This window comes from Lagopus muta, chromosome 1, assembly GCF_023343835.1.
Source record: "Lagopus muta isolate bLagMut1 chromosome 1, bLagMut1 primary, whole genome shotgun sequence".
Classification (NCBI taxonomy): Eukaryota; Metazoa; Chordata; class Aves; order Galliformes; family Phasianidae; genus Lagopus; species Lagopus muta.
Genome location: NC_064433.1, coordinates 123,719,264 through 123,744,973, shown reverse-complemented (window position 1 = coordinate 123,744,973; position 25,710 = coordinate 123,719,264). Strand labels below are relative to the sequence as shown.

Here is a 25,710-nt window from a genome sequence, read left to right as displayed (position 1 = left end):
CTCAGTGCTGAGTGACAAGGGAGCGGCAGCGCCCCAGATGGTAACAGGAGACTGAGGCTGTCCAAACCCACCACATGCAGACTGAGAGTTTCAGAAGGCTCTGTTTATTGCTTTTTCCAAATAATACTCAAAAACTTAATAATAACAGACTGAAATCCAGCAGGAGTTTGCAAAAAACGGAGATGATCTGAAAGAGTATAGTGCCCAAGACCCCATGGAGACCCTACTTTCTGAAATTTAGCAAGTGAAATGTCAGAAATGTCAGAGGATAGTAGTTGCTTAACTTCCTTTTTCTTTTTTTCTTTTTTTCTTTTTTTTTCCTAAATTTGCATGCAAGCAGCAAACTGCAACAGCAAACTACAAATGCTTCATCAAAGTGCCCAGGAGAAACCCTGACTGAAGTCACACCAGATGTTGGGTCTCCAGTAAAGGTGTTAAAAATTCATGCAAAGTGGAAACAGCAGGAAAGAACTGCTTCCTTGTGTTTGCCGCTTTTCATGTTCCAGTGCCTTCTTTCATACAATGCTAACATGGTAAAGTGAAGCAAAACATACCTCAGAGGTTTGAGCATAAGGATGCAAAGCCACAGTCTTTGGTCTTTCTTCCATGGAGTCAGTACTTTGTTCTCATTGAAACAATAAACAACTGTTGTGATTATTTAATTTCCTATTCATTTCATTCACTTGAAACAATAGACTGGAGCCCTCACATGTGCACACCCTTCACAAGGATTTTTAAAGGTTTCTCCAGGCAGCGTCTGTTAGCATGTAAGTGGAATGTCAGCTCATAACTGGAGAAATGAGCATGCAGAAAGCAAGACAGATGTGTAGAAGGATTGTGATTATTGCAACTTTTCTTTTTTTTTTTTTTAAATGATATTAAATGTCCGTAGGTAACCTATAGTCAAATCAAGTTATAACTGGCCTAGCTGGGGTCATAGCTCAAATCCAAGCTGGATGGATTTTAGATTCCTCAGCTCATTTCCTATCCCTGAGCTTTCATTAAACAGCATCTTGCAGTTTCTTTGGACTGTCTCTCCAGCCATGCTGTATCACATTCATCTGGGTGCATTCAGGATCAACCACCGTGAAGACTGATGTTACTGGCAGGTGCTATCCTACCTCTGTTTTTCCATACCATAGCTAGTTGGAGCTTTTCATGCCCTTCCCTTGCAGACAATCAACTGCAGTCTGAAACAAAGTTTCAATAAATACCTGGCTTTTTGTAGTGAAATCTAATCTATCACAAAAGCAATGCAAAGCAGTTCCAACAGCTCTAGTTTTACTGCTATTTTTACCTTGATTTCTGCATGCACGCTTCTTCATCACATATGTTTTAATGGACAACACTGGAAGAAGCTTCCAAAACTTACCTGGATGCCTATGAAGGCTTCAGTGCACTTTTTACTTCACATACATGAGAATGCGCGTGCATGCAGGTATTACTAGAGGGATAGGTTGTTGTATCTGAGCTTAACAAAGCTTAAGTCTCAGATACATAAATGAGGATTGTTTATTGAACCACTGTAAAATGATTATGTTTCATCGTGTGAATTCTAAATAACGGATTTCTAGTGACACTATAGAATTTATCTTGGTTTTTGTGCAGGCTTCTGTTTCTTCAGAACACAGGGTCAGCTCTGTATGGGAAAAGTTCGTCCTGTTGTTTAAAGGGGTGTTAAATAGCATGTTTCATTTTCTGCACGCCCTATAGCTATGCTGTATAGTAACCCAGTATTATTTTGGTTACAATGCTCCTTGCAATCAAGAAACACAATACTGCAGGAACTGGAACAGATTGACGATAGGACAGAAATGAGCAGGTGTCCAACGGGACTGTAAGAGGACCTAATTCCACAGAGCATACAAAATACTAGGAAAACATGATAGCGGGACCAACTGTGAGAAGCAACTTAGTTTGGGCACAAAACTCACTATTGCAATTCCCTGAAACATAAGCACTCAGTATTGTTTTTGTTGGACCTGGTCGTCCTGCTTTGGTTTTGGAAATCCAGAAACTGAGGCTTCTACTTGTTGGTTTGCAGATCCCAACATGCAGCCTCAGAAACTCTGTCTTTACTGCTTTGCATCTATTCTACATGAGAAAATTCTCTCTGCCACTTATTTCATGTGCAGAATAGAAACGCGAACAAGGTTTTTTAAAAGCTCAAGCATTTGTGGAATTCTATTTAATCTTATTTTGATGGACAGGGGACATATTTTTAGATTGATAGGTGCTGCTGTCAGGCACCAAGCAGCTGAACTCCAATCAATCCACTGTACATGGAATGTAAATGCCATAGCATACCATAATGAGATCATAGGAGAGATCTGTTCTAACATTAACAATTAAAACAAATATGCTAATATGCCTGCAGTTTATCATTCTCTCAAAGGCAAGCCAGAGAGCAGACTCATAAATTACTTATGCTAGGCAGCTAATCATAGGATCTTCTGATGAAGAAAAATAATAACAATCAGTGGTTTGATAATGCATCTGCATTCTTTCTTTTTATATGCAGTCTGTACAGAGGGTCTGATCCACAAGACATCTACAGCTCCCTTGTTTGTTGAGCAGTGCCAAATTTAGAGCAGCCTCAGTGATGTTCTGAAATTACATCAGAACTGCATAGCTCTCCTAACTTGGAGAAGTACATTGATTAGTCCCTTCCTTGCCCACTCCAAATATAGCAAATGAAGGAAGCAGAGATGCTCCCACCACTTATTTAGTGTCTGCACCCTGTGATTCTCTTGGTATACGAAGGACATAGAAGGAATAATTATGAAAAAAAAACAAATAACATAATACAGTCTAGCTTTTTGGATTAATTTAGAAATGTCATGTCAGCAAAAGCATCTCATGCTATTTGAACAGCTTCTTAATATTATGTTGTTTCATATAAATGCTTATTACCAATTCTCTAAATGGTTGTTTAATATTAATTGTTCTTTGAACTATAAAATCCCTACTCTGTCTTGTGGATAGAAATCTGAAGATAATGATGAGTGAGTGTAGGCAGGTATTCTCTAATGGTTCATCTGCATTTTACAATGGTATTTAAATATACTCGGACTTCGGCCCAATAATGCACACTACAAATGACCCACTGTTAATGCTCTCTGGAGAAAGGTAAACCCTAATTTCAGTACCAGCACTTGATCGTAGAACACTTTGTGCCTCTCTGGAGGAGCAACGGGTAGTACTTGATTCCTATCAGATGAACAGATTATGAAATATCCAGTTTCCCCTATCTTCCTAAATATCCAAGTAAACCACAAAGAGAAACTCCCCTCACTTCCAATATACACCAGCTATTTGTAATCTTGGGGATAGGTAAAGCAGGGAGAGGGAAAAATAAAAACTGCTCACACCCCATTTTACTGCTACATGCTTTTAACATGCTTTCCCCATGAGTACTGAAGCCATTTGCTCAATGCTGCATGTGGGGTTTTGGATAGAGAAAGTGAAGATTAATTACTCTGTTCCAAATTGTTAGATGAATGAGACAGCACTGAACTGTAATCTGTCCCCTTGAAGGACGCTGCAGGAATGATCAAGGCAGGTGTCTGAAAATATCAGGTGGTCCAAATTGTTAAAATAGCATTTAAAGACTATCAATGTGCAAATGTATGCTTCTAAAACAGAAGAAAAAAAGAAGAAAAAAGAAAATAAAAAAAGCATAAACCACATCAGACAAACACAAATAAACTGATTCATTTTTATGTCTTCTCCTGCAGCACAGCTGAAAGGATTGTTTACCTGTTCAAATTCAAGACACAGTGAAGATTTTGGTCTAAAGGACTAGAGATGTGAAATTTGAATATTGTCCTTTATCATGCTCTGAAAACATTCCAGGTAACTACAACAAGCTGTTTGGTAAGTGGTCAGGTTAGGTTTTGAAGTTAATTATTTTATACTTGCTGCTCTGTGTAACATTATTCATTGTGCTTTCTACATAGCAGGCTCTTGGAAAGAAAGAAGAAAGCCTCTCATTCTGCTCAGTTAACTACGCTGAAACAGTAAGCATTTTGTCAGATCACTCTAGAGGAGCTGCTGTCATCTTGCAGTGCTAAGGCCTAACCTCTGCACTTCGTCAGTCATTCTCCATCTTGCTATGCTTTCAGATCAGATTTAAAGAGGAACAGATTCATACAGGTGAACACAAGGCAAATACATTGCCTCTATTCTTTGCTGATAAGCCAACATCCTTGCTGCTGAAAACAATCCAAGCTTTGAGTTCAAAGTTCCCTTAACAAATTGCATTTTACTCAAAATTCCTGAAAAAACTGCAGGAAAGTTATCAAGAGCGATAGGTATGAAATACCTTGATTCAACATGATAATAAGCCACAATATGTTATCTTCAGTGACTCAAACATTGTACGTTCAGAGCCAAGTCAAACTACATTTCTCCTGACCATACGTGATTCTTATGTCATGTGCTTTGTCTTAACAAAAATTGATGTATTCCTGAGCAACTGTTAAATAAATATTTTGGAAATCACATACCTCTCTTAAACTGTATGTGACCATCAAACTGTTACTTCAATTACATGCATACAGGAATCTATGATTTCCATATGAATAAAATAATGTTTCAAATGATTGGCAAAATCATGAGATGAATTTCTGACTTGCTCATTCACACGTATTACATGTGAATGGCAGCTGAAACTTCAGTTCTCTTTTCAACTAAGGCCATTCATTGTTCCGTGGCTTTCTTTGAAGGAGATGCCTTCGCACTGCTCATAGGAATGGGGATCGTGCTGCAGGACACGGAGAGATAGCATCAGATACATGAATTTCCTGGGAAAGCTAAATAAAGTTAAGTACATAGATAAATACTCAGAGGATTAGAGACAAAGCAAGTATATGCTAATGAAATGGTCTTTAGTCCCAAGGGTGTATCTATTGTCTTCCAGGAAAATTCTTCTATTCACTGTACCAAGTGTATTTTAAAATGAATGAGGACCATGAGCAAAATGAGCTGAATAGCCTTGAAAGCTGTTAGTAAAAGAAAACTATCTTTTAATAAAGAACATTATCTCACGCAAAACAAAGCAAAGCATCAGGGAACACTGATCCTTACTTAGCAGTGTAGTGCCTGTTGAGTGGCTTATGTGCATTTTACATTTGCTAAAGGCTGCAGAATCCAGACCCTCAATTTGAATGGAAACATATACAACCTTCTGTTACTCTCCTAAAACTTTATCAAGTGAAGAGAGATAACTATTTACAAATGCAAGTCTATAAAAGAAGATGATTATGGCTACTCAGTGGAAAGCAAATTGCTTAAATCATGGAAAGAATGATATACTTAGTCTACAGCTAGTTCAGAGAATAGTTCGTATAACCTCACATAAGATGAATTTAAACCCAGATCTCCAGAGTCTGCTAAAGAAAATATCTCCACAAAAGCTGGCCTTGCTGATTACATGTGATTAATGTGTTGATTTGTGCTTTTCTGATTCTCCAAAGAAATATAAATCACTGTAATGCACTGCATATTACTTTTGTATGCACTACTGACCTGTTCACCTGATTTTTCTTTATTTCAGAAACAAAGAAGAGAGAATTCATAAATCAGAATCAGAGTAGACTCGTCTTCAAAAGTTCAGGTTTTAATTAATGAGGTCGTTATGGCTAGTGTTAAACATATAGCTCTAATTAATCCCATCAATCACATTCCCTCTTTAAATACTAGTGGTTTGCAAGAAATAAAGTGAGTGCCAATCTGTGTAACTGAACAACCTTTTTTTCCCCTATTTATTACAAAATTTCTAATTGTCTGAGAACTTTCTTCTTGTGTCTTACTCTTTACTCTTCATTCTTATGCAGGTGTCTTTGTACAGAATTGTGCACCTGCATCTAGAAGATTAAAAAATATTGCCAAATTCCAGATTATGGAGTCATGTAAGTATTAGCTCCCACTGACCAGAAAGAAGAGCCTGTCACTGTGTTGTAGGCTGCCCAAAGCACCTGCAGGTCTCAGTATCACTGTCATGGCAGTGTGTGCTAAGGAGTCTTACCCAAAAAATCAACGTCAACCAAGAGACAAGGAAATAAATATGATATATGGTAAACTTTCTGCCTTTCATCAAAAGAATCTCCTGCCACTGTGACATACCATAAGTTACACCATAAACTAAAACTAAACGCATAACTCCCAGCTCAGACCAAGTAGGAAACAGCACATTTATTCTCGAGCAAGAGATAGAAAAATACTTGAAAAAGAATGCAGTCTATCAGGTAAACCTAAGAACAAAGACTAACAATGACTTAAGGAAAAAAAAAAAAAATCAGCTGGTTATGTAAGCAATAACAGTATCTTTGGGGATGAACTGTTATGAAACTTTCAAATCTGGAGCATGAAATGACACCCCTCTAAGAGCGTTAAAGCTTCTGCACATGGAGAAGCCATCATGCACTCAATTATATTTCAAAAGCTGAATATCATACAAGATATTAGTACGTCACAGAAAACAACGAGTTGGCCAGCTGAGAAGGACACATATTGCAGCTATTCGTTTTAGTCCATTTGAAGCAGAGATTTCTAATAAAGGCATATTTTTCTTTGGAAAAAAAAGTAATATTTGCTATGAAAATGATCAGTCTTCACCAGTGCTACAGACAGGCTATGGCCCACATAACACATTTAACTTTGGGGAAAACTGAGGAATAAACCAATTACTGACTGAGCCTCTCCCTGGAGTATCCACTCTACTGCTGGTATCAGGCAGATGGACAGACATCAGCATGCCTATTTCCCATCATTTTCTCCTTTGAGAGCATTTTTGTGCTTTGGGCATTCAGAACATTCCATGGCACCAAGATCCACTGACAATTTTAAACTTTGGATCTGCTGAGCAATAATTTCACAAATGAATGGATGCAGCGTCTAATAGTGCTCAGCACTGTGAAGATACACAGCACTTCAATATTAATTGCAAAGTCAGTTTTCCATTCCAGATGGCTTTTATTTGTGATGCCTATCATTAAGTTACCCTACCCAACTTTCTTTAGGTCAAATAGAGCAGAAGGCCTCTTTAAAAAATAAAGTTACTGGACTGCAAAGAAAGGACTAGATTGGATTATTCCCTAGCAATGTTTGTTGTTGTAGCTCCTTTTTCAGTTTCCAGTACTGAGAGGCCCTATGCTCTATAAGCTTCCTCTCCACTTGTCAGTCTTGTCCATGTTATCAGCTCAGGAATGCAATAAATTCTCTTTTCTTCTTTTGTTCTTTCCCACCGTCTCCATCTAATTAATGCCAAGCAGAATAAGTATGTCTTTGTGAACCACTCAGACACAGCAGTGGCTGAGCCAAGTAGCTGCTGCAGGTGGTAGTTTGTACAATCTGCAAAGCAACCAAAGTGATTCAGCAGCATGAAACAAACAAACAAAGCAGAAGGAAAGACAGACAAGAGCATCTGACAACAGAATCACAGAACGGCCAGGGTTGGAAGGGACCTCAAGGATCATGAAGCTCCAAGCCCCCTGCCACATGCAGGGCCACCAACCTCCCCATTTAATACTAGACCAGGCTGCCCAGGGCCCCATCCAATCTGGCCTTGAACACCTCCAGAGATGGATGGGGCATCCACAACCTCTCTGGGCAGCCTGTTCCAGCACCTCACCACTCTCTCTGTAAAGAATTTCCCCCTGACATCCAACCTAAATCTTCCCTCCCTCAACTTAAAACCATTTCCCCTTGTCCTGCAGTTATCAACCCTTTCAAAGAGTTGATTCCCCTCCTGTTTGTAGGCTCCCTTTAGGTACTGAAATGCTGCAATGAGGTCACCCCACAGCCTTCTTTTCTCCAGGCTGAACAAGCCCAGCTCCCTCAGCCTGTCTTCGCAGGGGAGGCGCTCCAGTGCCCTGATCATCTTGGTGGCCCTCCTCTGGACCCTCTCCAACAGCACTCTCTTTCTTGTACAGGGGGTTCCAGACCTGGACACAGTACTCCAGATGGGGCCTCACAGGAGCAGACTAGAAAGGGACAATCACCTCCCTGTACCTGCTGGCCACCCCTCTTCTGATGGAGCCCAGGATTTACCTCATTTACCTGTCTGACAACCCACTTCTGGATTATTCTGTGCTAATTTCAAAGAGTCTGTGTTAAATTCAAGGTCATGATGACTTTTGTGTAACAAAAGGAGGAATTCCATTTTTTTTTCCACAACAAACAAAACTAATCTGCTCAATAGCTTGAATGCTATTCAGAGAATATTTATTAAAGAACAGCTAGACAACAGGAACATCTTCTCCAGGCAATCTTTCTGGCTGGCAGCTGGTGCCCCTGCACAGACAAACACGCTCTCTGTCTGTCTTTGAAACCGTGCAGATGGATAAAACAACATCACATCATCTTATTACCTCTGTTTTTTGCTGGATCAACTTAATACTCTCTTCTACTTGAGTTTGTCCTAGCAAAACATTCCCTACCAGAACACGATCACTCTCCATTTCAGCCACAAGACATTGTAAACATGTATTCCATGGAGTCGGACTCAATGATCCCCATGGGTTCCTTCCAATTTGGGACATTCTGTAGTTGTATATTACCCAAACAGGTTGAGAGAAGAAGCAGCTGCAGTATGCTGGAAAAAATAAAGTTGTTTTATCCTATGAGATTGATATGTTAAAAGCTTTGCTCCTGCACTCCCTTTTGCAGTATTTCCTACTTCTTCCAACTGCCTCATCAGCAATAACATGCATATCCACAGTGGTGCAACCATCATAAGCCTGTGGAGTCACATCTGGAATGTAAATCCATGCTATGATCCATTCACTCCATCTAATAGTTTCTTGCAGCTGATTCTCCCATCTTCAGCTAGGAAAAATCAGCTTTGGTTCTCTGTAGTGTCACAGATATGTTATTGTTAAAAACAGGCCTGAGAGTGTGCAAAAAGGGATGGGGAACATTGCTTTAGTTAGGCTTTCTTCATTATTAATGAACCAATAGGTAAGTTCCTTCAGATATGAAGGAGAATGACACTTCAGTTTCAGACAATAAAAAGCTAGACATCAAATTTTAGCCATCTTCTTAGGTTTTGTCTAGAAAAATTGAGTGAAACAAACACCACAGGATGGGAGTAGTTTTCCTCTAGAGATAGATACGCAAAACATATAGTATGACTATTCCTCTGTAGATAGCCATCCTTCATGGTTAACTTAGAGAAAGTCAGTTACAATCAGGATGTTCTAGATTCTTGACCTCCGGACAAACATTCCTCTCTAAAAGAGAGGTGAGGGGTACAACTACATTGAACAAGTTAGTTGATAACAAACTTCTGGTCACTTCCATCAAAGATTTAAGGACTGTCATCAGGAATGGATGAACCAGTGTTTATTCAAGGCTTTCACAAAGGCCAGACCTAGTTAAACCAACAGAGATGAGCAGAGCTTGTTCCAGCACTTGCTACTTTCCACTGACCAAGCATTCCATCTCAACAACATAAAACCGCTCAAACTGGGACCAAAAAATAAGTCTCTTTCAGTAGTGAAAGTCAGAATGCAGTGAAGCCAGATAAAACATTTTTTTTTTTTAAAGAGAAAGAAAAAGAAAATAAATGAATCAGTGAAAAACAGAGCCCACAGAATTCATTTTTGTCACCTGTCCTCCTAACTTTAGCTCTATACCATATTCTGAATGATCTTTGTTGCCATCTTAGTCATCTTTATATTTGACAAGATACTAATTCTTCTCCCTTCTTTCAAAAGAAATGCATCTAAGGGATGGAGCAAAGTAATTTACAGCATGCTGCTTTCTTCTATTAAAAATGTATGCTCCTTAAGGACTCCACATGTTTCAGCTAGTATGAAGTAAATATATCGGACTAAAACCATCAGCAATAAGTTCCAATCTCTGTTCAAAGACCTGAGGGTGCAAGCCACTTGACAAGGTATTTTCTGGAATAGATCAGAAACCAACGCGTTTCCTCCCATTAGCATGGATGAGATATTCAGGAAAGCCTGAGAAATGTAATATTTTGGCAGGCATAAGTGAAATCAAAATGCAGCAGCACAACCGTCACTCACTTAAACGTTTATTGCTGAAAAAAGATTTAGCATTGTCCTCTGGATATCTTCATTTGTTTTAATTAGAAAACAAACATATTTTATCCACAACTATTATTAAGTCATTTAGCAGTAAATGGATAAAAAAAAAGTTCCATATAAATATGCAAGTAATATATATTATCTACATATCAGAACTACCAGTAAGGGGAAGGGAGAAGGTATTTTCCTCTTTCACATCCATGTCAATGAGTATGTTATTTTGTCACCATTGCTAAGCCCCTTTGACACAAAGAATGTACTTAAAAATCTGGGTAGACAGAGATTAAAATATCACCAAATTTCACCAGGAGCCTTGCTATCACTGATAAGGTTATTATTTCAGTATAAATCCTGCTTCATTTAAAAGCTACAAATATATAATTTTTTTCCTAGAGTTAACTTCTGGCTTCAAAGTCTCGCTTCCTCCTTAGGGCTGTGATAGTAGGGTAGCTCTCTTCTGAGAACTCAGAAGTTATAATTACGTGACCAGTTGAGATTAGTGAAGGAAGCTTTGTTTTCTCTCTTTTCTCCGTTTGGGGCCAGCCAATTTTTTCCTTTCTCTTCCCTTCCCTCCTTTTTGACATGCGACTGCTCAAAAATCATCTATACATATATAAACCTCTCTCCTTTCTGTCCTCTTAACTGCATCCCCAGAATCTGGCCTGTCTACATCCAGAAGCAGTTCCCTAGGTGAGTGATTTGTAATCATTATCTTGACTGGCAGCAAAACGATTTAGCTATGGTCCATTCAAGAAGTAGCTTAATAATACACATTAGCCCCCTGAAGTGCTGAACTCTAAACCTTTGTCTTCTGCACCTTGGAAAAACCTTTATGGCGACTGCAATACACAGCTTTTTATCTGTATTTGATTACAGAAACAGAATTAACTGCCAGACATTTAACAAAAACCACAATCAAGCTTTCTTTTCAGAAATTAATGCAGGACTAGAAATATCCATTTTACAAATAATTTCTTTTGTTGTTGTTACCTTTATGAATTAAGGCCACAGTTTAATTTGTCAACTTATTTTGATCGATTAACTTACAGGGTTTTTAAACCAACCTTTGAGCGCTATTACAACTCCAAGATAGGATAGAAGTAAAGAGATGACCGAAGACAATGATCAGAGTAAGCATCTTCCCAACTAAACACAGTATCTAGGCAGTCACCTGACCACCCTGCCACATTCTGCCACATTGACACCTTCAACAAACCAGCACAAATTACTTAAGCCTTAATGCCATTTGTCCTACTGAGGATTTCTTTTCCAGCAGTACCAAAAGCTTTGCCATTTGTAATGCAGAACAGTCCATAATCTGTCAGAGTAAAGTTTAAAAGAAAGAAACTAATTAGATTTATTTATTTATGAGCAAAGTTTATACTCCATGCTTCTTTTACTCTGGTTGTGCCAGAGCCCCTCAAAATGGGCCTGTTGTCACCATGCTCAGCACTGCATTAAGTGTGTGATGGTGGTTTCATAAACAAAGAGCTAAACTGAGACAACTGAGCTCTCCCAATTGTCATCTAAATCAGATTATAACCTATGCCTTTCAAAGGTGAATGGAAGACTGTAAACTAAATATCCAGCATCACCTAAATTCCACAGGAGCAAAAGGTTTTGAACTCTTAGGAAGAAAAAGTGAATACTTCATGTTAATGTGCTTTCATGCCAGGATTTTATCATACATGCAGAGACAGCACAGGGTTCTTTTAACGTAGCAGAGAAATGCTGCTCTGTTTACCATATTGTATCGTAAATTATTTGGAAATGCTGAACTCCTGCAGTTCAAATGAAAAATGTTTGTTACCAAAATCTATAGTTTTACACTGTATTTGTGCTTGGGATTATGAAATTACAAGAATTAATACTTCCTGTAAACCAAACTAAAATGTGGTTCTGAGACACACTGTCCTTGTTTGAGTGCTTTATTATCATTCCATCAGATCAGCTCTGTAGGGTCTTCAGGTGGACCCTTTCTATGCAATCAAGATATGGTCACAATGGTTTATAATTATAAACCAATATAGCAACTATGGGGACTCAACTGAAATTACTCAACTGTACCATGAAAAATTGCAAATTCAGGTGACTGACCTGAGCAGGACTTTCACTTCTAGATCACAAAATAGATTACGTTATGTTATGCAGGTTTTTTTTATACCGAAGTAACAGAGAAAAGCATCTGACAGTATGAACAGAATTAATCACGCATATGTCAGTGGAATTCAACCACTCGTGGCCTGAGCAGTGAAAATTAGATATAAGACATTTGAGTCAGTCAGTGAGAAGTGTTAACTATTCAGCAGCATTTGCGCGACATTCCTCCCCCAAAACAGTTGTACAAAAAACCTATTCCACTTACTTCATGTTGCATTGGGAACATGGGTATCTTACACGCATATCCATCGTATTTCAGATGCAAAGACAGAGCTCAAAATAATATATAGCAGAGATAGGAGAATATAAAACATTCAGAGCATAATACTTCAACATCCACTTGAAACTCTCTGATAAATATCTTTCTTTACTTTGAGTCATACCAGTACTTAAAGGGCCACAGGGGCTTAAAAAGAAGATTTGTTCTGTCTAGTCTGAAGATAAATATCACCCCATTGTACCAGATGAAGCACACCAGTTCCCAGAGTTTTGGCAATGGACTGCTTGTTTGGAAAAGATCTCAAGTACATTGAGTAATGCTTGTTCTCAGGACTAAACATTTTTTAAAACGTTCACTCTTTTAAAGCAATCTCCCACGTATGTGTTTATCCTTATCCTATTATTACACGCCTGACAAAATCAGGGCCAAAGGGCTACAAGTTTTGCTTTTGACCTATATATTTCAGGAGACTCTGGTTCATTTTAGAAAAGGAAATACTAAAAATTTTAGATACAGGAGACACAGGAGGATTTCTTTTTTTTTTTTTTTTTTTTTTGGGTCACACTTCCCTTTAATAATCCATCTGTCCTTTTCAGGTTCTCAGGGAGCAGAAAGGAATTGTGTAATGGCACACAGCATCTGGAACAGCCTGACTTTTCCAGGATAATTGGTCTGTGAACTGATTGGCAGAGTGCTCAGAGAGAACAGTTCAAGTTAATATTCACCTCTCCCCATCACATCTGTAACAATGCCATAAACCACCAGAAGGCTCATTCTCATCACCCTCGCATGCACGAAAGTCAGAAACAGGCTATAGAAGAATGATTTAAAAGTTACTATCGTGTTACATTTGACATAAAATAGATGTTTCAAAGTGCTTCCTAGACTGTGAGTCATTCCAGTTTCTGCACTGTTGCAAGAGCTTAAATCTTTCTGTGCAAAAGCCATGCCTGCAAAAGCAACCCAATGTCATGAGCGAGGAAAACTACCATCTCACTGAGGGTTGGAGTTATCACATCTACCCTCACCAAGTTAAAAGCTGCATTTCCTTATGAGATAAAGATAATTCTGATGCAATAGCTTGAACAGATCTTGGAATTATCTTGCTTATGATACTGGTACATAACAGAGCTGAGAAAACTCAAGGCAGATTTCATTTTTCCCCCATTCTTACTGCTGTGAGGGCATACAACATCTTATGTTTTCAAAAATGCATACAAAAATGTATCTTTCTCATATGTCCAATTTTTCTGAGAAGTGCTCGATACTCTCTAAAAAGAAAAAAAAAAAAAAGATTAATTTAATACACTACTAGTGGCTCTCGAAAATACAGGCTGTTCTCTCTGCCCATTATCTTGCATAAGCAAAATATTAAGTTGGTCACAGAGCCAGAAAAGTTCTGTGTGCATCTGTCCCCAGAGTGTCTCAACATATGCAGCGCTCTGTATGCCACGATTTCCTTCCTGAATCAGTTTCCCCTCCTTTCATCTCAAAGTACTCAGCTAACAAGTCAGAATTTGGTGGATATAGTTCTTCTAAATGATAACCCAACACTTTGATTTTCTTCCTTGCCAACATTACACAACAGGCTCCTTATTTTCCTGCAGCATAAATTTGTTTAAATACTAAAATAACAAGACCTTAATGGAACATAGAATTACTATATTGCTGTAGATAGCTCTTTGCTGCCAGCCATTCCACACAAGTCTTTATCATGCATGGCTCATTACACAGGAAACATTTCCAGTTTTCTTGTGCCTTAGCCCCATTTCATTAGTATGTGCTGTTCCTTCATGGATCATAACATATTTTTAAAATATTCCCATTGCGACTGAGGGAACTGGGGCCGTTTAGCGTGGGGAAAAGGAGGCTGAGAGGAGACCTTATTGCTCTCTTCCAATATCTGAAAGGTGCTTACAGCGAGAGTGGGTTGGTCTCTTCTCACTTGTGACAGGTGACAGGATGAGGGGAAAAGGCCTGAAGTTGAGCCAGAGGAGGTTTACACTGGATATCAGGAAAAAATTTTTATTGAAAGGGTTATTAAGCACTGGAATAGTCTCTCCAGGGAGGTGGCTGAGTCACCATCCCTGGACGTGTTTAAAAACCATTTGACTGTGGTGCTCAGGGTTGTTACTTAAGGTGGTATGGTTAGGATGCGGTTGGACTTGATCTTTAAGGTCTTTTCCACCCTGAGCAATTCTATGATCTTAAAATACCAAACTGCTAAACACATCTTAGTTTTTTTGTTTCAATTACTGGCATTAAATCACAACATTCAAACAGTCAAACAGAGCAGATTACATATGACAGTTGTCTGAACAGAGAACACTTCTGGGTTTTTTTTTGTTTTTTTTTTTTAATAACTTTATGAGTGCAGGAAAAGCATAAGGTGTCATTTGGAGGCTAAAAAGAATGTATAATTTGAGCCTAACTTCAGAAAGAGTTTTAGCCATTGAAACTCAACAGCCGTGGGCAACAAAAATTTCCCATGGATTTTTAATTCACAGAATTGGCAGACCTTTTGTAAAGGCAAGGGGTAAAGTTCATGTGTTTCATAGCTTCACTAACTCCAAGAAACAAGGGTGCCTTTATGTACTCCTGAGCTTTTCTATAGAAGGGATCCTTCCACTGTTTTCAAAGATAAGAAATAATATGTCGAAGATACAATACTCCCTTACTAGTGAGCAATGCGTTCTCCTAAGTATATTCATATGCTTAGTTATCATGTATTCTGCACCTTTAGTTGAATTATAACATTTTAACAGTAAAATGCTGCCTACCACCTTGAAGAAACACTAGCTGCCTTTTGCAGCTCAGATCCTGTAAACTGGGGAAAGAGGCAACTGCTCAAAATGGATGCCTGGGAAGACAGAGCTAAACCTGAATAATCAGCCCCAGCAGGGAGCTGACAACAAAGCCCAGAGAGGAAGTTAAAAGGATTAGCAGTATAACACTTTCTAGCTTTAGTACACCTCCCTCTTACCCTAGTGCAAACATCTCTCTCCTTCTAACCTTCCTCTTATAATTTTCATTTAATTACACGCATGTACTAACTTAAACTCCACACGTGAGGGACAGTCAAACCACTGTGCCTTATAAGAGGTTTGAGTGTGGTCTGCTCATTAATCTGCACTTTCAAACATAATCACTCTGAAGGAACCTGCTTTGGAAGGCTCTCTGCCCTCTATCCCACCCACCATATTCAGGCCTGGGGTTCCCAACACAAGAAGGATGCAGAGCTTTCAGAGCAGATCCAGAGGAGGGCCATGTAGATCATCAGAGGGCTGAAGCACCTACCCTGTGAAGAAAAGCTGAGGGAGCTGGTCTTGCTTAGCTTGGACAAGAGAAGGCTCTGGGGAGACCTCACTGATATTTCCTATACTTGAGGGGAGCTTACAGGCAGGAGGGGGACTGACTTTTTACACAGTCTGACAGCGACAGGACAAGGGGGAATGGCTTTAAACTGAAAGAGGGGAGATTTAGGTTAGACGTTAGGTGGAAATTCTTTACCCAGAGGTTGGTGAGGCGCTGGCACAGCTGCCCAGAGAAGCTGTGGTGCCCCATCCCTGGAGGTGCTCGAGGCCAGGTTGGATGGGGCCCTGGGCAGCTGAGCTGGTGGGAGGTAGCCCTGCCCATGGCAGAGGTTGGGGCTGGGTGGGCTTTGATGTCCCTTCCAACCCAAACCATTCTGTGATTCTGTGACTCCATGATAACTGATATTAGGGAAAACAAAATTGAACAAATAGAGGTGTCCACAGTAGAAGCCTAGAGATGACCAGATCCTACTCATCCTTGAGACCTTTTCATACTCAGTGCACATTTCAAGGAACCAATCTACTTGAACAGTTTGAAAAGGCTTTAGCACAAAAAGAATCATGCTCTGGAATTACCGTGGGCTATAAAAGGAGCCTGGAGAAAATAGGCTAAGACGTAGCTGTCCACACTGTCTGTGTCTGTTGTTAGATGACTTTCACTAGAAGAGGACAGCACATCCAGAATACTTCCAGTTAAATGTTCACACTTCCTGGAATGCAAACTTAAATTGAGACTAGCATAGTTGATTGTAAGTTGGACATCTCATAATATCTTCTACAAAAGGCCTTCAACTAACAAAGAGAAGAGTCACTGAATTTCCTACTTATGCAGTAGACACATGCAAATATTTATAAGCCGTCTTCTTTCAAATCTACAAAGCATTTAGATTTCCCGATGAAGTTTTAGAAGGCAACATGGACTTTTGGTGTTTCCCGTCAGCAATATTTCTGCCTTACAAACAAATACTTCAATTTTAACTTTTTTTTTTTTTTTTTTTTTTTTAAATGAGATTGAGAAAGAGTACTGTTAGATTTAAAGGTAGCAAGAAATTCTTACAGTTTTCTTAAAAATCCCCAGTCTATTGGTGATGCTCTTCTCCCATAACATTCCCTTGTTCTGTAGCTGGCCTAGCTGAAACACTAACATGGTACTTCTTCATTAAACATGTCTTCTCAGACAGCAGAAAAGCTCAATATTATTTCCTTTATTCTGTATTGTTCTGCTTAGGTATAGCCTATGTTAAATTTGTGTACATATGTGTACATCCTATCTCCATCACTATTATCTTTTAAAAGCCATATTAACACTTTCCTTCTGTAAGTTAAATAGAGTGTCCCACATAGAAAGTACAGTTTCATGATGTTATCTCAATCCATGTGTTTTACAGATAGTTATACAAGGTTTTGCTGGGAAAGGCATGAATCTTTTTATCCACTTTTATGAATCCACTTTTATTTATCTCCTCTTCTGTTTGATAAAAATAATCATCCACGAACTTTGACTCAAAAGTCTAAAACCCAATAAGATAAGTAAACTTGTTGTGTGCACTCTGATACAAAGTTCCTGTATCAGCTGCTACGATTTCTTGGGGCAATTGTTGCTGCAGCTGAAGCCAAACCATCCTGTGAGGCTTTCCATTCAGTTGCAGGTAGGCTTCCCTCACCTTCTTTCTGAGCACTTAGAGGGAACTATAGACAGCTATTAGTTTTCTGTCAGTATAAAATGATTTAATCTGCATCCTCATCCCAAGGTGAGCAGAAGAGATATAGCAGCAGACATGAAAATACAATTAGGTGCTCACTTCATACCTATGCTAATGTCATTTGGCTCTGAAGAGTTGGGAAGCACCACGCAAACAAGAAGTGTAAATCTTCAGTTACAGTACAGAAAGACAGAGGTATGAAATTGAAATAGAGCCATGAACTGTCCCAGACCAGGCTTCCTGTCTCAGTGTATTTGCACGTAAAACAGAAAGATAAACCTGTAAAATATTAAGAATACCAACCAAGTACAAAACCTTTGACCCAAGGCTTTAGAACACATGCACATTTCATCATACATCTGTGCATTATTTCATCCATTGAAATGAAATGCTTTGAATATTTGGAAACTATGATCAACACATCTCCCTTGCACGCTCAGAGCTACACTGATATTGAATAGCCTGGACAGACACTTCCCAGGTCAGATTTGGACGTACAGAGTATATTTTGTGGAGCAGTATTCTCTTCCCTACAAACACAGACCTCTTCTTATTACCATCTGCAACTTTTTCCCAAAGAATTTCCTGCTCATACAAGATACCAGCAGTTTATGTCCCTCACTCAAAGTCATTCTAGAGGCATTTATGGCTTTAGGTCTTTTATACCATTTCACTTAAATATTTTTGAGATACTATGACTCATTTCATTACTTGTGTAATCAGAGTTTGAAGAATGGACGTTCTTTATATCCTTCTGAACTACTAGAACACCACTGCTGGCATTAAGCAACTATACTAGAGATTGCAATCAGCTCTTATCTACATATCACTACTCAATTTTGCATCAGCTTTTGCTTCCAGATAATCACAAATGATAACTGAACACAACTGTCACTGATGCCCTGTGATACCTTTAACACCCTTTTTTCTTCATTTCTTGGAAAACTACATGCATGTGTGTCTGCAAAGAGGTGTGGCAAGAACTTGAAAAAGAACTTGTTAATTTTCTACTGTAAAAACTCAAGAACAAATATGGTATCTGCAATGCTTATTGTAGGGTAGCTTCGCAAGATTATAATCTAGCCTAGGCTAAGGACATTTATCCACCATGTTATGATTTTTTATTATATTTACCTATTGTAGAAAAGAGTTATCATATGAATACAAAAAAAAAAGCAGTTTGAAAAATTATTATAATAGAATCAGAATGCATAATCAGAATAAGCACCTCTGACTCCTGGAGACTTCAAAAATAAACATGCTTATTTTTAATAAAATTGAAATATTTTGGATTCCATACATTCTTATTCATATCATCTGGTCCAACTCAATTTCACAATGAAATTAACTGGTTTAAAAATTCACATGAATTCTTCACCTCCTGTTTAACCAGATAGTTTAATGCCAAGAAGTATTTCACTCTCATTCACAGATCACAAGATATCTGGCAGAAGAGTTCCCTATTGAGAAGTTTGATTTCATCACAATAGACACATTTTATAGGACTATGTCTTCTTGAATGAAATGTTTTAAGATATGTGTTCAATTAATTTTCTCATTTTTTTAAAACATAAGTATTTTTGTTTGTCTACAGTATGTAGAACAGCAAATTTAGTGTTTTAATACAATCAGAATTATTGTTCAGTCCAAGTACATCCCAGAACAGCAGTACTCTGCCTTTCTTTGGGTTCTGTCATCTGAACATAAAACATTTTTAGTGGGCTGCCTGGTTAGCTAGGGTGTTTTGGAGGGGTTAGTCTTTTTGGAGAGAGTTGGAGAGACAAGAGTGATTTGTTCCTGTTGGGAAAGAGGGTATCATTTTAGGAGCGTATTCAAAGACAGTGTACAGTTCAACCTCACAGTCAGGACCTGACTGCTACACTTCCTTAAGGAATCAGCATCATCAATTCTTATGGTCTTTGTAAAAATAACCTTCAAAACATCTTTTGAAGTCAATATTATAATCTCCATTTTCCAGACAAAACCAAGGTACAATTTTTTCCAAAGGCTCTCCAGTGTGTCATTGTCCCAAGACTTAATAGCTCATGTCAACTAGACAGTGCAGAGTGGCTAAAAAAGGACTTGCTGTACTTGTAGCAGCAGAACACCAGAAAGACATAGATGCTCCAGACTACACCATCACAAACAGTGTTGGTGTAGTTACCAACACTAACACAATTGACACAAAAAGCATCTTCTCTTACAACTCATTAAAAAGTCTACCAGAACGCATCACCAACAATAATCAAAGGTATAATATTGAGTCATCATTTTCACCATATACAATTTTTAATGTCATTCAAGACTTCTAATACAACTCCTGCCTATCACCCCAGGGCACAAGCAACAAGATCCATGCAAATTGGCTGTATTCTAACATCTCTCAAATTTTGCCTGCAAAACAAAGTAGTATGGCATGGAGATTCTCCTACTTTGTTAAAGCAGACTTGCACTAAGAGCCTTCCTAAGACTTTTTTTTTTCCTTTTTTTTTTTTCCTGTTAAACATGAGTCTTTCAACAACAACAAAACAGAAACAAAACCCAAATTGCTATAGTTTATCTATATGCCATTTTGCATCCTATTTCTGAAACAAGAGTTGACAGGCCAACATATGCGACCAATAACTGCTATTTGCAGTTAAGCTCTGCAAACGGTGATTGACATGGAGTCAGGCATTCCATTAACCAGGGGAATTACCAATCACAGACCAGCTAAAATAAACTACAAGAAATTTCCGCTGGGTGTTAATTGTTTTGAGTATCATTCTTTCTCACACACTAGGTAAATATCCTTGATCTTTGGATTTGGATAACAAACACCCCTATTAATTACATAATTTGTCCATTATCACCTGAAGACATGCTTAACCTTTTCACCCTACACAAGAAAGAGAACAGAATAAGTAAACAATCTTCTATTGTAAATATAACTAAATCTCCAAGCTCTGCTAAGTTGCTTGATTTGCTACAGTGCATACGCTATACAAATTGTAAATGGCATATATACAAATATCAGAATGTAATCACACTTATTCTTTAAATTTCTGATGAATAACTCTAAGTGCTTTCAACAGAAACAGTCCAAACCTGAGAAAATGAATTAACTCAGTCAATCTTTCACCTCCAAAAGCTGGACTTAAATCTGGCTTGAAATACAGCACTGTGTAGAATCAAGCCATAACATACAATCTTCTACTTGGTGTCACCTCTTTAATAAGACTTTCAACTGAGATGATGTATAAAAATATCAGATGTAGTTATCACAAAAACTAACATCTCATGCAACTGGGGTTATGAAACACTTTAGGAAAAGCTTGTGGCTTGGGAATAAGCATTTTTATCTATTTGCAAAACAAAGCATCATTCTTTTGTTTTTCTTCTGAGAGCCAGACTGTCACTTCTGTAAAATGGGTCTTTCTTCACTCAGTGGAAGAGTTACAAGATGAAGAGTACCAAGGGTCTTTATCAGAAGAATTAAACCCTTTTCAGGAGAGCCTCAGAATAAAGAATTTCCCAGAATTTCTTACACTGATGCTGCCCCATAAGTCTGATTTACAGATTTCATATAGTTACTGACACATTTGACTTTTTAGCTGATAATTTATACTCAAGTGCAAGGTTTCAACTCTGAGTAGAAAAAGTTTATTCACACACACTATACAGCAATCTCAAGATTTAAAAAGCCATACGCATTGGAATTTGACCAGAAAACTAAGCTTTTAGGTTGTTTAAGAGATGTTAAAAATCCAGCACAACAGTATACATTTATTTTTTTATTCCGAAAGGAACAACTTGCTAAGGAAAGGGATGTTCAGAAGATGACCTTTGATCATCCCATTACAACTCTACAGTGTAAAGCTAAGGGGCTTGGGAAAGGACAGGTATCATCAAAAATGGCCCTTGCAGGAAGAGACAGATGAGACAGTTTAATGGAGAAAGAATAGGAAACTACAGCGGCTACTGCCTTTATCTCCCTTCACGTGCATTCAGAGGTCTTTATCTCTTTATCTTCCTTAACTTTTGTCCACTGCCTTGCTTCTCTTTGCCTCCAACCTCTCGAAGTTTATGACCTCTTCCTCTTTCTATAAGGAAAGAAGAGGCTACAAGAAATAAGGGGACAAACTCTTTAGCAGGGTCTGCTGTAACAGGACAAGGGGAAATAGTTCCAAACTAAAAGAAGGGAGATATAGCTTGAACATGAGGAAGATGTTATTGACAGTAAGGGTGGTGAGGCACTGGCACAGGTTGCCCAGAGAGGTGGTAGAAGCCCCATCCTTGGAGGCATTCAAGGTCAGGCTGGACTCTGAGCACTTGCTCTAGCTGTGAGGTATCCTTGTGAGGGAGTTGGACTGGATAACTTTCTAACTTGAACCATTCTATGATTTTTGTATCCCTACTTGCCAAGGCAACTTTTGATTCTATTACACTGACTGTTTTACTTTCATATTCATTCTCAAGGTTTTCAAGCAAGCTTCAGTAACAATTTCTTTTTTCACATTTTTTCTTCCCCAGCCTTCCTAACAAAATTTTAAGGAAAGACTGGTAACTTTCCTCTCTCCAAGTTTCTCTTGGTTTCTTTTCCCACATGGTCATTTTCCCTTTGGGTTCTCTTTCAGTCCTTTACTTTTGCACTTTATTTTCTAAGCAACTAATCTCATCTCAGAAATATACCCACATATTTTAAAACGTACTTCTGTCAAGAAAAATGGAAAGCTGATTTTCGTCTTAAATAGGCATAGCACTAACAGCCAGAGCTGTCTCTGTCTTTCTCTTCTTTTCTTTCCTCTCAAGTGCCTCAAAAGGGCAAACTTTCTTCACATTTACACTCACGTTTTAATCATACCCTAGCATAGCATCACCTAATGACAGAAACATCAACCCCCAAAAATCTTCACTCAAAAATATTTTCAAACTTAAGATTTTCAAGGAAAATTTCCAGTTCCAGTTCAATGATGAAAAGAAGCACAGTCAACAGATTGAAGGAGGTGATGCTCTCGCTCTGCTCTGCACTGTGAGATCCCACCTGGAGTACGGCTCCCAGCTCTAGGGTTCTGAGCACATGAAAGACATGGGCTTGTTGGAGCAAGTCCAGAAGATTGAACATGATCAGAGTGGCTGGAGCACCTCACCTATAAAGACAGGCTGAGAAAGTCCATGTTACTTAGCCTGGAGAAGGCTCCAGGGAGCCCTTACTGCAGCATCTCCTTGAAGGAGTCTTGTAAGAAAGATGCAGAGAGACTTTTACCAGGTTCTGTAGTGATAAGACAAGGAGTAATGGTTTTAAACTAACAGACGGTAGACTTACACCAGAAACAATGAAGAAATTCTTTATAATGATGGTGGTGAAGCACTGGAACAGGATGCTCAGAGGAATGTCTCTGTGGATGTTTCATATCTGGAAGTGTTCAAGACCAAGCTGGATGAGGCTCTGGACAACCTGATCTAGTGGAAGACATCCTTGCCAATGGCAGTGGAGGTAGACCTAAGTGGTCTTTAAGGTCCCACACCATTTTATGATTCTATGTAAGCAAAGAGTGGGGAAAAAGAAAAAAATATCAATTTTCTTCTTGTTTGTTATGCTCAAACTGCCAACTGCCCATCAACCAGGGCAGGAATCCCAAGCTGTCAAAGCCTACCTCCCAAATGAGGTTAAAAGCACATTTGAAAAGGAAAGAGATGGAGATAGCATTTTGCCTCTTTTTGCACTATACTTCTCTTCCCACTGTGTTCACCCTTCAACTCCTGTGAGTTCCAATGCTGTCCAGATACCTAGTGATAGAGCAGGAGGTTGATGACAACGATGTGAGGAAGCAGTAACAGAAATAGTAAAGCAGAGATGGAAAGGGGGCAGTAAGGCTTGACCCAAAAGAGGTAAAAATCATTGGACTAAAGCAACACATGCAGACTTCACCTCTAAGGAAAAAATAGCACTCTTGTCTCTCTTTAGGCACACCCACCTCATCAGCTCCAGACAAATTGGGAAATAATGTGCATTTCTCCACAAACTTGCTTAGTCTCGTAACAGTTTCCAGATTTTCTAGACCACAGAGACACAATCTGTCTTCCTAAAGTGAATGGCTCTACAATATTTACAGGTATAAATTCATGGAAACAGACAATAGAAAAATATCATGGAAATACACAAATTATACAAGATCCATGACCTAATACCCCAGGATTTCTAGTCCAGAAAGACACATAATGCTTGAAAAGTAACTAAAGCCTTTTGTGGGCAATAATGCAGTGACATCAAGCTGAAGGGAGAAAGTGTGGTTTTGTTTTGGTTTTGTTACCTCAGTTGGGAAGCCTCTCTTAGAGGCTGTAAACTAACTTTCTTAACAGCCTTAACATGAGCTTTAACAAAGATAAATATAGTGTCCTGTGCCTGGAAAGAAGTAATCCCAAGCAGCAGAGCAGACTGTGGACTGAGGATCAACTCTGCTGAAAGGGAGCAGGGGACTCCGGAAGGCAGCAAACTGAACATAAGCCATCAGTGTTCCCTGACAGGGAAGGAGGCCAGCAGTGCCTCAAGCTGCATCAGGAAGACGAGTCAGTAAATCAAGGAATACGCCTATTTTACTCTACTAGGCACTTCTCAGGCTACGCCTGGAATACTGCATCCATTTTTGGTTCTCTCTGCTGACGAAGTTTGAAAGGGCACACTGATGGACCATTGGTGTAATTAGTGGGCTAGGGAACTTGACATAAGAAGAAACACTGCAAAGGACCAGATTTTCTCAGTCTGAAGAAGATAAGGGTCATGGGGGATCTAATCACACTTCTCTACATCTAGAAAGTTTTTTGCAGAGCAGATGGGAGTTACTATCTTCCCAGGAGTGCCTGCTGTCAGGACAAGAAACAATGGGCAGGAGCTGCTTTCAAAGGAAATTCTCTCAGGATGTAAGAAAAAAACCTCTTCCCCATGACCGCAGTTAGAGGCTGAGAGAGGTTTTTCTCATTTGTTTATCACCATCTTGGATAATCAGTGTACAAACACAAACAAGATATTCATTACCTGGGCTTATACTGCTCTAGGGATACATTATATTCATTTACAGTCCTTGTTAATCGTTCATAAGCAGTTTACACCTTGTTTTTGTTTAAAGGGAGGAGGGAACAGCATGTTTCTCTCATGACGGTTTCTCTTGCAGATGAGACATTCAAGGAGAGTTATATTATAGGAGGATTTTTTAACCTTCAGAAACAAGGCTTAATTAGGGATCAAGAGCAAATGTTATAGCACAGAAGAGGCACCGCATTTGCTCTTGTTGGGCTTTTGTTCCAATTAAGCTGGTTACCAAGCGATGTTAAGAGGACTTGCATTTGAAGCATACCCAAAGATTTTATACAGCTATTACAACTCTAATTTTTACTTGAGCTGAGAACAGTGAATAAGTGGGACCTTTCAAAGATTTGATGCTTTTGTGAAGAGATGGTGAAAAAACTGCACAGCTCTTACTTTAATAGTGTATTTCACCACTGCAAGGAGCAAGCTGAAATTTAAGTACAAATTTCTTACGATTCAAGACATCAAATTAAAATGAACAAACAAACCCCCAAGAACAGGAAACAAAGCCTGAGTTTGCTCTCATGTTCTCATCTGATGTGCTCAGTGTTTGTCACAAGGGAGACAATTTACCTCTTGAATAACACAGTAATTTGAAGAGGAAAATCCATCCCATCTCAGCAATTCCACTCACTTCAGCAGAGGTAAAATCAGGCATCAGAGTTCCTCATTTTGGATCAAACAAGGCTAAGAAGCAAAAGCTGCAAACATGCAATACCTTGCAGTGATGACACAGCAGTAAGGGACACAGCTGTAGGTATGTAGGTAAATGGATGAGATAAGAGTCCTCCCTTTCTAGCATTCAACAATATTGGCTATAATGCAACAAATTTTTCCACTACAACAAAGAACAGTAGCATTTCATACTTAAGTTGATCCCTGACGTACCACAATTTGAGCTCTGGCAAATACAAAGTCTTGCTTTAAAAGTCCAGATGGTAAGAAAGAAAAAAAACGCACAATGTAACATAAATATGAAGCGAAGTCCTTGTGATTTTGCTCAAGACTAAAAGAAAAAAACTCAGTTTTTCCAAGAGAAGTACAGATGACTTCAGGTGAGATCTTACATTTCACAGGCAAAGCGCATGTAATGGTTCCTTTAATCCATTCTATTTTACACGAGCATCCAGGTAAAGTTAATAATTCTATTTTCTAGTCAAAGAAAACCTTCATGAGAAAGGTGTATGAA

General features: G+C 38.7%; 1 protein-coding gene across 6 annotated transcripts in view; it reads right to left on the bottom strand.

The window, feature by feature from the left end:
• MID1 (midline 1) overlaps positions 1-25,710 on the bottom strand; it is a 248,068-nt gene that overhangs the window by 111,457 nt on the left and 110,901 nt on the right. The window lies entirely within an intron of this gene.